A 13,275-nucleotide genomic window follows, 5' to 3' on the forward strand; every position below is an offset into this window, starting at 1 on the left:
TTTGCCATTTCAATGGATTGTTTTCTTTTTTGTTCTCCTATGGCAAGCCCATGGGGAAAGTAAGTGATATCACTTCTGTCTTACAGATTAGAAGTTGATACACAGAAGCTAAGTGACTTGCCCAAGGTCGGTAAGATATCTCTAAAATGCAGAACAGAATTTTCAGAAGGAATTTAGCTTAATTTGCTAGGCTATGCTGTTATTCTTGAAAACACATCTGTAGATATCAGTCCAGAGTTGTGAAGAAATTAGTAGGCCCTGGGAGTACAAAGTAAATAAGGTCAAGAATGCCATTCAAAGTGACTGGAACCAGGTTCATCAGGGATATTGGCCTGTAATTCTCCCTTTTAGTGGGGTCTTCAGTAAGGGATGAATCACCGGGTTCTACTCCTGAAACCAATACTACACTGCATGTTCATTGAATTTAATTTAAATAAATAAATTAAACACACACACAACAAACAAACAAAAAAATAAAGTGACTTCTGGGTGGTCAAAACACACTTAAGAACTCCACCCTTGCAGCTTCTATGGCCAGATTCATTTGGTATAATTTCATCTTCCAAACCTCCACAAATTTTTGGTAGCATGAAGTTGAGGCTAAAAGGGCAGATAGGCTCTCACTGATAGTCATAGTTGTTCAGAAGAAAAATGGCTCATAATTTAAAGAAGCTCTAAGGTACAGGTGAAAATTTCTTAGCATAAACTAAGACTACAAAGAATAAACAAACCTTGGTTATGATACTTGCTTTTCAGCATTTTTCCAGCTATGTGAGGGAGTCTGCCATAAACATTCAAGGAAGTTTATTGGAACAGATCCATCAAAAAGAAACACAATGTGTGTGTGTGTGTGTGTGTGTGTGTGTGTGTGTGTGTATCCAATCACAAGAGTGATAAAAGTGAGAAAGAGGAGGGAGTAAAGATTTAGAGAACAAAATGAAAGAAATGCACAGATAGATGGAGAGAAAGTAATAAGTAAATAGGGGAAATTACAAAGGTTTTCCCAGATAGGGGAAACAGTAACAGTCCACAGAGAATAAAGCATAAAAACTAATAAAAATAGAGAATGTTGCAGAAGGGGAAAGAAATCACAGCTAGAGAGAAGGTTTTCGGTGAATGGTTCCTCTGAAATAATCAGATGAAAGAATATGATAATGATGACTTAAAATTTTGCATAGGGGCTGCAAAAATCTAGCAAGTGGAGATCTAAACAAAAAAAAAAAAGCAGAAGTACTAGAATGTGGCCATTTAGGGCAGCCATAACGCTGGATAACTTTTCAAGAAGAAATAGGTCCTAACATTTGTGATTTTGTTGGATTTTCTCTAAGCATATCAATAGGGAGCCCCTGGACTGGGCACCACTTTCTCTGTGACTGTTACTTCTGCCTTTGCTTTATGGTGGCTTGCTATAGTGAGGGACTTTATTTCATATTTCCTTGGTCATCCCATCTGTAAAACAGGGACAATGATATACTTACCACTTATCCACCATAGACATTTTAAGATATAAATAGATCTTGTTTGTATGAAATTTCAGTTTTCTATGTATAATGTACTATTTTAAAACAAAGTCTTTGATTTTAATATGTTTGTAGTATGACATTCTCATCTGTTACCCATTTGCAAGGTAAGACTGCATATTTCCCATTTGTTTTTGTTATATGTCTTAGGAATAATGTATTGTAACTGCCGTTCACATTAGAGAATAAAATAGGTCACACAGGAATGGAGTCACTGAAAAGGTAAATAATATTTATATATAACATATATTATATATATTTATTATAATACATATTTATTAACTATGTATATACAGTTTCCTTCTTCTAGAAAATATATCAACAAAATGTTACTATTTTTCTCTACCATTAATGGAAGGAGGAGGGAATATGTTGATATTACCTAGTAAAACTACTTCTCAAAACCTACATACACATAACCATTTGATCACTAGGTTCTATAAACATGGTAATAGACAAGGACCCATGCCAAATATATTGATTTGTGAATCAGTGAGATTCAAAGAGTTTGGCAAAAATAAATAAATAAATAAAAATAAAATATATGCTGGGAATTAGATTGCCCATTTTTGGTTTTGCATTTCCAAATGGATTATAAATTACTTAAGAAAAAGGATAATCTTCCTTTTATTTTGTTTTTTCATAGCATATAATAATCCCCAACAAACTGGACAGCAAAATTTGTTTGCATTGCTTGCTAACTGTGCAATTCCCTGTGCCTTAGTTGCTCATCTGGGGATACTACCGATACTTCTTTCACAAGCTTGCTGTGAGGTTTGAATGCATTCATATACGCAAAGATCTTAGAACAGCTCTGTTACATAAAAAGCACTATATATAAGTGTTTGTTCAAACTTGATCCAATGTTGCCTGCTAAGAAAATATGACCTTTTGCATAACTTTTCTCATCTCCTTTATGCCATTAGTTTGTATGTTTATGTATATAACTTCCCTTCACTAAAGAAAACACTGAATCTAGGATTCAACATTCAATAGAAAAGTCTCTTGCCTTTTGTTGACTTTAATTGAACACATGGACAAAAGTATTATGATGTGTTGCTCATTTCCTACTCTTCTCCAGTGTATCTTCCTGATTTTGGTAAAGTCCTCGTTGGGTGTCACACCAAACCAACCCCTACCTCTGAAGGTTTTCCTCCCCCACATCCCATTCTTCTGCAATGCACCTATATCCATTCCACCTATTTACATTCCATCCAGCGAGTCCCAATTCAAATATCATTTCTTCTATGAAGATGTTCTAAGAAGGCTAGCACTATTTTTTGGTACCACACATATTTGTTATCTTTACTATTCTTTCGTGTTTTTTGGTTTTGCTTTTCCAAATGGATTATAAATTACTTAAGAAAAAGGATAATCTTCCTTTTATTTTGTTTTTTCATAGCATATAATAATCCCCAACAGACTGGACAGCATCATTTTCTACTTTTCCCTACTTTTAAAGTAAAGGTGAAGTATTAGACCATTCATTCCTAATATGTATCAGACATCAACATGTGACATATGAACATATATTTAAAAATACATGAGAAAAAAAGAAAGTAGGAAATGTTTATGCTTATGCAAACAGAAAGTAATGCAAATTTCATATATTATTAGTTGAGCTTGATACTAATTAGTGCAGTTTGCAAAGTGGGAAAAACCTTGTAATCAATTTTTCCCCAAGCAAGTATGAATCTGCCTTTAACCAGATAGCTCTCCAGAGAAGTAGTCCCAGTAGGGAATTCGGAATTAGAGAGATTGCCTGTCACAATGTCTCCCTGGGTAACTCTGAATTCAAACGTGAGCCTGTTCTTCACCAAAATGCCCTAGGGACAATTCTGGTCCTTTCCTCATAGACAGCTAAATGCCTTTAGCAGTATTTGCCATGACATCCAATGTGACAATTCAAATACAAACCAGTGATGTGCGTATCCCAACTCAGGCAGAAAGTAAGAACAGGTTGTCTGTACCATATAAAATGACCCATTTTCAATGGAAATATAAGTGAGTATATCTATTTTCTGCTGTAAAGAAATCTGAGGATTTGATCATTGTGTCCAAAGAAAAAGGTAGGAAAATTTAAATGTGTAGAAAATAAGACATCAAAGAGAAAGCTAAACTTCCATGACAGATTTAAGACACTGTTGAGAATCCAACTGAATATTATCTACCACTGAACGAAAGTAAAATGTAAAGGAAAGGTCTAGAAGTCTCATAAAGTATGCATTTATGAACACCATATGAAATGAACCAAAATAATTTGACATTTAGAAACTATACACTTTTTATGGTAGTTTTCCAAAAAATTATATTTACCCATGAGTTTGTTTCCTTACCGTTTGAAATTGAGTTCCTAAAATTCTGGTTTTGCCAGATTGTTCATATCAAATGAATTACTAATTGGATCAATCATTGATTTTTCACCAATGAGAGAATACTGAAGTTGGAATGGGCCTCAGAGGCTCCCAGTCCATCCTTCTGGTTTTACAACAGATGAAGAAAATGAAACCTGCGGGGAGAAGAGTCATTGCCCATGGAGAATCCAGCCTCCTTCTCTAGCACTTTATCACACAGCTTTCTAATCTTCCTCGCCAAGCACTGGTCTTTAGTAAAGCTCAAAAATAAGATAAAATAAAACTCAAAATAAGAATCTAGAAAATAAAATAACTTAATAAAACTGGGGCACTGAGGTGAAGTCCACCTATGCTCTTCAAGAGAAATTAACATATGGAGATCTGAGTGGCAGTGGCTTTTGTCTTTCCTGTGGAAGCTTCAGGATTAGTTAACTCTGCCAGTACACATATGAGAATAATACTGAATCATGGTAAACCTCTTATAGCGATAGCCAAACTTCTTTTTTTAAAAAATCACTTTGATGTATGTGTGAGTATGCATTTATATATTTTTATTTTGTTTTTACTTTTTAACTCTTTCTAACTCTGATCTATAATTCATCTTCTAAAAAGGTCAATGTGAATTTATGTTTCGGGGCCAAATATAAATATAGAGCGATTTCAGAGCAGTGGAGTCACCAGAGAAGTGCTAATAAGAGCAGAATCACAGCCAAAGTTAAAAGAAGTGCATTAGATCCATTTTCTGCTTTCCTTTGGGTCCCACAAGCACAATAGAGCATAGGAGGCCACCTGGTGGTGAAATGAACCAATTAACCATTTAATGCTACATTGAAAAGCAAGGAAAACAGGCCGTCTTTGGGTTGTTACAAAAGGAAAACTAGAACCTTGGGCAAAAGAACGATATTCAACAGGTATTATTGTGATACAACAGATAGAAAATTTGAATTGGAAAATCATTCAAGTCTGTAGAATAATGTATATTACGAAAGAGTTGACATAATAGTTATTTATACCAGGGACTGGTAAAATTTTTTTGCAAAGAGTCAGATAGTTTAGGCATGCTGGACATATGGTCACTGTTGAAACTATTCAACCCTCTTATTGAACTATAAAAAGAGTCACAGGTGATATATAAATGAACGCACCTGGCTATGTTCCAATAAAACTTTATTTAAAAAACAGGCTGGGGGCTGGATTTGACCTTCAGACTATAGTTTGTTAGCCCCTGATTCTGTATTACTTATGTATTAAGCTATTTACCAAGCACAAGGATGAACCCCTTACATACATTACTCATTGAACCCTGACAACCTTTCAAAGTGGGTGCTATCCCTATCCCCATTTCACAGGTTTGAAAACTACAGCTTAAAAAGTCTAAACACTTTGGTGGAAAATGTACTATGCTCCTTCTAACTTAGAAATGCTTTCTGTAGCCTCATGACCATTTTTTCTCTGTGACTACAGAGATATATTCTGACCCTCCCTCCCATTTATCCTGAAGAGGCTGCTCTGGGTTCTCTCCATGGAGACTTTGCTCCTGTTTCTCCATCTTGCATTCCTTTGAAATGTTGTTTGTCTCTTACCATCTCCTTCTCAATCACTTCTTTTATGTTTAAAAACTTTATGTCAGTTTTCATAACAACAGATGTAAGCAAGCATGAAAAAAAGACAAAAGCAATGTATTAAAAATAGATAGCCATATATACAACAATAAGCCAAGGAAACTGTCATACTGTATGTGCTCCAAATGGAATGTGAGCCAAAAGCATGATGCTCTCTCTTACATAAATAATATATTACACATCCACTGGGAGAAGCAGCAGCTCTGTCCCTAAATGGGAAGAGGATTTTTTAGCCCACTTTTATATCATTTTCTTTTCCTTTTCAAACTCCTTTTTCTTTAGGTATACACTGTAAGTCATACCATCTCAGACAGGCCATATTCCTCTTCCAAACCATCCATGAAGTATTTTATTAACTGTTAATAAGAGAGAGTTGAAAAACCTGATGGAGAAATCCGTGGAGCTTGTTAAAGCCCCTCAAATATATGGATTTACCAGTACTGTCTCAATATTAGCATATTTTCTCCTACGAAAGAGGGCAGAAGTGGTTTCAGTTAGATGGAGTATAGACAAAGCTGATATAAAGGACTTCTAAAAGATTTTTTAACTTGAAAAGAAACCTGCAAAAGCTTGAGAAATGTGACTGTATAGAAAACAGAAAGAAGAGGTTTAATTACAGACCATGGATTCTGGCCGATTTGACAATTAAACCTAACAACAGAAGGGATTTACACTAGATATAAGAAGACTTTAAGGGCAGAGAGAGTTGTTAAACATTTTAATGGGCGGCTGTGGAATTCCCTCTGGAAAGATCTTTAATGGAGGACAAATTCTCTCCTATCTGGGATGGAGGAAAAACAATCCTTGGAAGAGATGAAATGAAATGAAGGTCCTTATGAGGTCACTTGCAGTCCTGAAACTCCAGGTAACATCCTTACTTCCCATGGAAATAAATAACTGTGCAAAACCTCTAAGAGATTCACTTTGGAAGATTCAGAAGAAAACACTCATTACGCAGGCAATTTAAATCAGAAAGTATTTACCAAGTGCCCAATATTACCTAGCCCCAGGGAGACGTACGCCCCCAGCAGAGCACAGATCTGAGCAGCAGTGTTGGCCAATGGACAGAGAATACAATTATTCACTTCAGTTAATTTTTAAAAAAAATCTTTGAACTCCAATCAGCTTTCTGGAACTGTCTATTTCCTGAACTTGGTGAGCTCAAAAAAAATCCCACAAGAGCTGGCTTTCACATGAGATTTCTGGCATTACTCATGGTATCCCTGGATCTTTTTGTAAACAGAAAAGGCTTCTGACAGTGTTTCCATACTTCATTTCTTTTTCTAACCCAAACTTGGACGGACAGAGCCTCTTAAACTATCATCAAAACATGGATTATAAAATGCTAGCCAAATTTGAGTTATTTTGCTATATTCCCATGTTGTAGAACAAGAATTCAATTAGCTTAAGTTTTAATGAACATGAGGATTTTTGTTCATGGCTTGTAAGAAATCCAGTGATTCACAGAATGGATCTTCAGCATCAACAGGCAGAAGAGACTGAGGAAGAAGAGAGAAAAATCACACAGAGAGGAATGCTCTTCACACTTATTTTCAAATCTCAACATGTCTCAGCTGAAGAAAGCTGAGGAGGAAGGACAAAGTTCAGTGGGAAGGATGTCAAGGTGGACATAAATAGGAGCAATAAATTCATCACAAATCTTTCTCAAATTCTAATTATAAATAGTACATCTTTTAGCTTTTTCTTAATTGCTTAAAATCAATAAATCTTATAATTAATGGCTAAGTAAAAAATATAAATGACCATATATGAGGATTAGTTTTAAAATTATGAAGTGTGAAACTTTTTTTTAAATGAAAGAGTGGGAGAAAATTTCAACATTACATTTCAGCCTTCTGACATTACAGCAGTGGATTTTTTAAGTTGCATATTCTGAGTTAGTTAGCTGTAGCTTTGGAACGATGAATCAGTCTTTTAGGCTCCATCCATCCACCCTCATCATGATGAGCTAGAGTCCAAATCTCTTATTGTTTTTCTCACTTCCTTCACGACAACTTTGTTAGATATACGTACTCCTCTGAAGCCAATTTTCTACAACAAATATGTCAATAAACTCTCCCATTAACCATGGTAGAAGAAAAAAATGTGCTGATATTCCTACCATTTCTAATGGCTGTGCATGTTTACCTGTATCTATTGTTCTATTTTTAGGTTTTATATTTGCATGATACATGTTATCCTTATATGAAATAAGTAATTATAATGTCTACATAAATAAAATACATCAACAAATATTACAGTTTGAGAGGTGGTAGACTAGCTACAGAATTATGGTGATTAGTTATACATTTTTGTACCATTTGTCTCAGACATGGGCATCATTATCCTTCCCTTCCTCCCTCCCTCTTTCTTTCCTTACCACCCTGTCTTTCTCCCTGATACCAATCTGGTCAAATTCAAGTATTCTGAGTATTAAGAACTACACTTAATGCACTTTGGTTTTTAAATGAGAGAGATTTTTGTTTTTCTTTTTTTTATACAATATAAGAGGATGCCATGATGTTTCATTACCAGAGCATGACAATAGGGTTGTTCTCTTGCAAAAGTAATGAAATGATAGCATAGTTCTGATTGATAGTATTTAATTAATAGATTATTAAATAAACCTGTTTGAGAAGTGCTTCTCAACTTATATTTATTGAGTTTCTATTATGTGCCAGGTATTGCACTAGGCAGTGGAGATATGGCAATAAACAACACGGACATGAACCTTGCCATCCTGGAGTGTGGAGTCTAACAAAAATTATAATCATTCATTCTCAAATTTGGTCCACATAGTCCAAATCTATCATCACTAAAAATATGCACTTAGTTATAACAAAGTACTCATGGCTAAATTATTCTCAAGGAGGGCTCTTTTAGGGAGGCACCTATGAATATTGAAGGAGTAAACTATTCTAATTAAGGTAGCAAAATCCAATATGCCTAGATTTATAACCTAGAAATGAGCTCCAAACTGAAACTTGGCATATACGAAGGAAGTTTATATAGTTATTTACAAATGCATGATTTAAATGTCTTGGGACTACAAGCATATCTGGTCCAAGGAATCTGGTTTCATCCAGATTCAATCCTGATGAAAGATTTTTTTTAACTAAATGAGTTAATACTTTGTAGACGCATGTGTATATCTGTAAACACACATAAATGTGTGTGCATAACCACGTGTGTGTTATACCTCTCCCACAAACTGCCTACTTTTCAAAAACAAAACTTCCTACTTTTTAATGGATAAAATGAGATGACAAGGGAAATATCACAAGTCACAAATTTTCTTTAAGCAAATGTCAGTGAGCATATAGAATCAATTACTTAGAAAGAGGCTGAAATAGTGTGTTCAGATGAGTTACTGGGATGTATAGATGTCCTTCTGGAGAAAGACTGGAGATCTGTGGTCTAAAAATATTTAGAATAAAAATTATACAACCCCAAAGGTATTAGCCTGCTTGACTCTTTCTTGGCTTCAGTACAAGAAAATATGGGTGTGTATGTATGTGCGTGTATGTTTATGTTTTGTGTCTTATGTAAATGAATGAAGGTTCAGCAGGAGCACCACTTCCTTCTTAGCTTACCCCAGTGTGCCTCATTAGGTACAGAGTGTCACAGAAGTGCCTAGTTTAAGAATGTATGAGCTCTGCAAATGCCAACATTATTAAAAATATGCTTGGGAATGCCCTTGTTTCTGAGAACTAAAATTGCCTCCTTGACAGGACTGGAAAATGGCTTTTCTGCAAATGATATTCCTCTAGAGTATCTCTCCATGGGGACCCTTCTTCAGTAACTCCCTTTGGCAATAACAGGATCCATGAGGTTGAACCTTCCTAGGGCAATGCTGCCTTTAGTGCATCTCACCCAAAAACATAAATTTTTTCAGCCTTAGCTTTCCTGAGTCTGACAAAACATGGGAGGTTCCCGTGAGACTCAAAATGGTAACACTTTCCCAGGGTGCTAAGGTGCTTAAGTAAGTTTGGGGAGTTTCACAGAATAGCCTGATGATTGGCTATAGAGCAAACCCAAGTCCATCATGCTTTCTCTGCTGATGTTCCATTTAATATGTAGGGCCTTCTTTCTTATCTAGGCACCAAAAGCTCATGTGGAGGGAGGAAAATGCATTTGCAAGAATTTTTCCTCTTGTGGAGGAGAAAATATGGGACAATAGTGAGCAGGCAAGGAGCACGTGAAAGAAACATTGTGGGTATTAGAGCCACCCAGACTGGGTTCAAAGTGACTTATTTCTTGTGATAGTTATTGATACAGCCCAACAACAATTTTTTGCTTTCTGCCTTTCAGGCATAGAGTAGAGATGCATTTCCCCATCCACTTTGGAGTAGGGTGAGGCCGTGTGATTACTTCTGGTCATGATTTTGAAAGGAAGTGAACTGTGTCTCTTCCAGGTAAAGGTTTAATGGCAAGAGTGAGACCCTCCAGAACTCTCTTTTCTCTTTGCCACATTGAAGGAATATTTAAGAGGGTGACTGATCCTGTGAGAAGTAAATCTTCATAACCGTAAACCTTTGAGACTTGGGGGTTGTTTTTAATTTCAGCAAACCCTAGTCTAACCTGAGGCACAAGTTGTCTTTTAGGCTAGTCACTTAACCTCTCTGTGTTTCAGGCTCAGATGCATGAAGTAGGGAAAAATAATTCAGGATCATTGTGAGCATTAAATAAGAATGTGCACAGGGGGCACTAACATAGTCAAATAGTAAGATTTGACCAATTTAGTTTTTTTTCTCCCTCCATCCTACTCCTATCTCATAACACGCACACACACACACACACACACACACACACACACATACACACACACACATACACACACACACACACACACACACACACGAATGTACTTCCCTTTTTATTAAATGGTGGAATAAATAACATCTATCCTTGGTCCCCTTCCTAGATTTCTTCTCTCTACCCCTTCTATCTTCCCCTCCTAGTGCCCTTCCATTTAAACTAAATGTTAAAATTGACATTTAATTCAGTATTATTCTCCTACCCCCATAGAATACCTGCATCCAGTAAAGTGCACTCTTTTTTACCTCAAAGAAATGAATTAAAAAAATTTTTAATGTTTATTTATTTTGAGAGAGAGAGCAAGTAGAGAAGGGGCAGAGAGAGAGAGGGAGAGAGAGAATCCCAAGTCGGCCCTGTGCTGTTAGCACAGAGCCCCATGCAGGGCTCAATCCCATGAATCGTGAAATTGTGATCTGAACCAGTATCAAGAGTCAGACACTTAACCGACTGAGCCACCCAGGTGTCCCCAAAGAAATGAATCTTAAGGCTGGGATTTAAGGCAGGATGGAAATTTAGTAAAGGAAATAGTTGTTTTTGGACAATCTTAATACTCCAAATATGATGTTCCTCAACCACAAATCTACCTCTTTCTAAGGTTGGACATGGTAGCGAGATTAGGACAAGAAAAAAGCAAGTTAATGAGTTTATCTGTGAAAGTACTATGGTTAAGCTTTTCCCATCCAGGGTTCTCCAGACTATTCTGAACAGGTACCAGGACTTTTTTTTTTTTTTAATATGGAATGCTTCATGAATTTGTGTGTCATCCTCGTGCAGGGGCCATGCTAATTTCTTTTGTATTGTTCCAATTTTAGTGTATGTGTTGCCGAAGACTGCAACAACTGCCGAGGACCTTTTTTGAAATAACTAAAATATCATCTAGGTTCCCTTCTATCCCCACCTTCCTGTTTTGAGAATACATGCATGAAATTCTAATAAATTATAAAAACTTGGAATAATCATACAGACATAATATTTGGGTTCAGTAGCATATCTTATACACTTGGTTATGGTATAACTTACATTGTAAGTTATATGATTTAGTGTCGTTATGATATGGTTACGAAAACCAATGCCTTCCTGATATAGGCAGTTATAGATGACAACCAGTGCCTTACTGATGTAAATGTATGGAACATTAAACCTAACATTTATTATTTTTATATCAAGACCACTTTGACAATGATAATACTTGGTTTTCATCATTAAACTTTGATAGTCCTTTTTTTAAAAAAAACAAATAATTCCCAGTTCATATCATGTAAAGTATAATCATACATCATACATTTTTTTTCTAGCTACAAGCCAGATTAGCCTACATATGATTATAACCATTGAAGATACATAATTTAAAAATAGGAAATGCAAAAAAGTAGGTGAGGGACATTTTCATGCAGTCACTTAACTGAAACATACACATAGTATGGAGCAGTTCTGGAGCCAAAGGTGGCAGTGAACCTAACAAACACCCTTTCTTATGAGGAGCTTAAATGTTCCTCTAATTTATTTTACAAAAAACCAGAAAGAAATCTACAAATATGTGGGGTTGAAGCCAAATCTCTCAGCTTAACACAGGAGGGAACACTGCACATTCACATCTAATTAAGAGTCGTTTTTCAAAAGTTAAAGGCTGAAATTTTTGCAATTTAATCCAAATTTTATTAGCAAACTCTAATGATTATCCTGATAATTGCAATTAATAAAAGCTCCCAAACAGGTCAACTCATTTAAGTGCTATCTGTAATCATTTGGATTTTAACATGATGGTTATTACTTATTACCCTGAAACCAAGCTGCGCAATGAGATATTGATTACTTTTAACCTTTAGATCCAAGGATTCAGGAAAGGTCAGAGGAGGGGAACACTACACCTTTCATGGCTGGCAAACGTATTGCCTTCAGGAGAATTCAAATGATTCCCATTGGCCAAGTAGATCCAAGATTAGTTTATTCTCTGGGCTGACAAGAAATGATGATGCTTTTAAAAATAACACCCAGCACGTATTTAGTGAAGTGTTACATTTATATAACCAATGGCCTCAAGATGTGCTTCACATCACAGTAATTCTCAGGCTGTTAACCCTTTAACAAGTTTTGTTCACGGAAGCATCTTTGTTGGGATGAGATACTAAACGTAGTAGCTCTAATTGGAGTAAACTCATCTCATTAAATTCAATTGTAGGTTCCAAAAGGCTAAACACAATCACTGGACACCGTTGGCCACCAGCACTCCTTTTGGTTTTCTTTTTCCATGACAACATTTAGAAATATTTTTCACATTTTGCCACTGAAAAGCAAGGAGTTAGCTCTTGGTAGGGTCCAGCAGAATTACGGGCAAGGGAAACATAACTGTTATGTGTTAGATTAATTTGCAGAACACTTGGCATTATTATTGCCAAGTCGTCAAATTGTTCCAAGTTGTTCCGGAAGGTTGTTATTAATAGTATGTTTTCTGAGGAAAGTTCTGTCTACTTTTGGAACTGCATTTCTGTTGCCAAGGAAACTCCTTGAAGCACAGTTTTCTAGGAGCACACTGCTGCTTTTGTTTGCCAGTGTCCTATTCATATCATCTAAGTAAGCGTTTTACATGCTCCAGCCTTCAGTCCCAAATGTTGAAGTGTTAGCCCATTTAAGTTGCTTTTTCAAACACAGCTAATGCCTGCTATGATTTCCCTCTTTCTCTCCCCCCTTTTCTCTCTCCCTCTCCATCCAAAGCCCCTCTCTCCCCGCCTTCTTCCCACTCTCCCTCCAACACGCCCAACTCTTACTATTCAAGGTTTATTTTTTTTTTAAACAGTTGCATTAGGGGAGATAGTTTTCACAAGTTTTTGATAAATTAACTTCAATTTGAATAATAATTCCATAGGTTGTAGCATTAGTCCTTCAAGTGTTAATTATCTTTTCACTTTAAAATTAATGTAGTCATTTCCTCCTGACTCCTCTACCCCATTTATTGAAGTGCTG

At 36.0% G+C, this 13,275-nt stretch overlaps 1 protein-coding gene and 1 non-coding gene across 3 annotated transcripts in view; both read right to left on the minus strand.

Moving 5' to 3' along the window:
• The window catches only part of AKAP6 (A-kinase anchoring protein 6), a 492,411-nt gene that overhangs the window by 110,430 nt on the left and 368,706 nt on the right, over positions 1-13,275 (minus strand). The window lies entirely within an intron of this gene.
• LOC125910473 (U6 spliceosomal RNA) lies at positions 11,044-11,152 on the minus strand. The gene has a single exon (XR_007453983.1). It is a non-coding gene; the product is annotated as a U6 spliceosomal RNA (small nuclear RNA).

This window comes from Panthera uncia, assembly GCF_023721935.1.
Source record: "Panthera uncia isolate 11264 chromosome B3 unlocalized genomic scaffold, Puncia_PCG_1.0 HiC_scaffold_1, whole genome shotgun sequence".
NCBI lineage: Eukaryota > Metazoa > Chordata > Mammalia > Carnivora > Felidae > Panthera > Panthera uncia.